We start from the raw sequence: 266 nt of genomic DNA, 5'->3' as shown, positions 1-266 counted from the left end.
ATTTGAGTTGAATTACTGAAATGAACTTTTCCACGACATTCTAATTTATTGAGATGCACCTGTATATATGTTAAAAACAAACTATATCGTTCATGATTTAAATGTTATGCAAGGAAATCTCTGTAACTCATGTAAGATTAAAGGGGTCATGTGACGTTGCTAAAAAATAACATTATTTTGTGTATTTGGTGTAATGAATTGTGTTTATGCGGTTCAAGGTTAAAAAAAAACATTATTTTCCACATACTGTACATTATTGTTTCTCC

At 28.9% G+C, this 266-nt stretch overlaps 1 protein-coding gene across 1 annotated transcript in view; it reads left to right on the top strand.

Moving 5' to 3' along the window:
- The window catches only part of trim33l (tripartite motif containing 33, like), an 18403-nt gene that overhangs the window by 3253 nt on the left and 14884 nt on the right, over positions 1-266 (top strand). The window lies entirely within an intron of this gene.

The sequence above is a fragment of the Sinocyclocheilus anshuiensis genome, unplaced genomic scaffold (genome assembly GCF_001515605.1).
Source record: "Sinocyclocheilus anshuiensis isolate Anshui unplaced genomic scaffold, SAMN03320099.WGS_v1.1 scaffold1239, whole genome shotgun sequence".
Lineage (NCBI taxonomy): Eukaryota > Metazoa > Chordata > Actinopteri > Cypriniformes > Cyprinidae > Sinocyclocheilus > Sinocyclocheilus anshuiensis.
The sequence above is the reverse complement of the archived record's forward strand: the minus strand, read 5'-3'. Positions and strand labels throughout refer to the sequence as shown.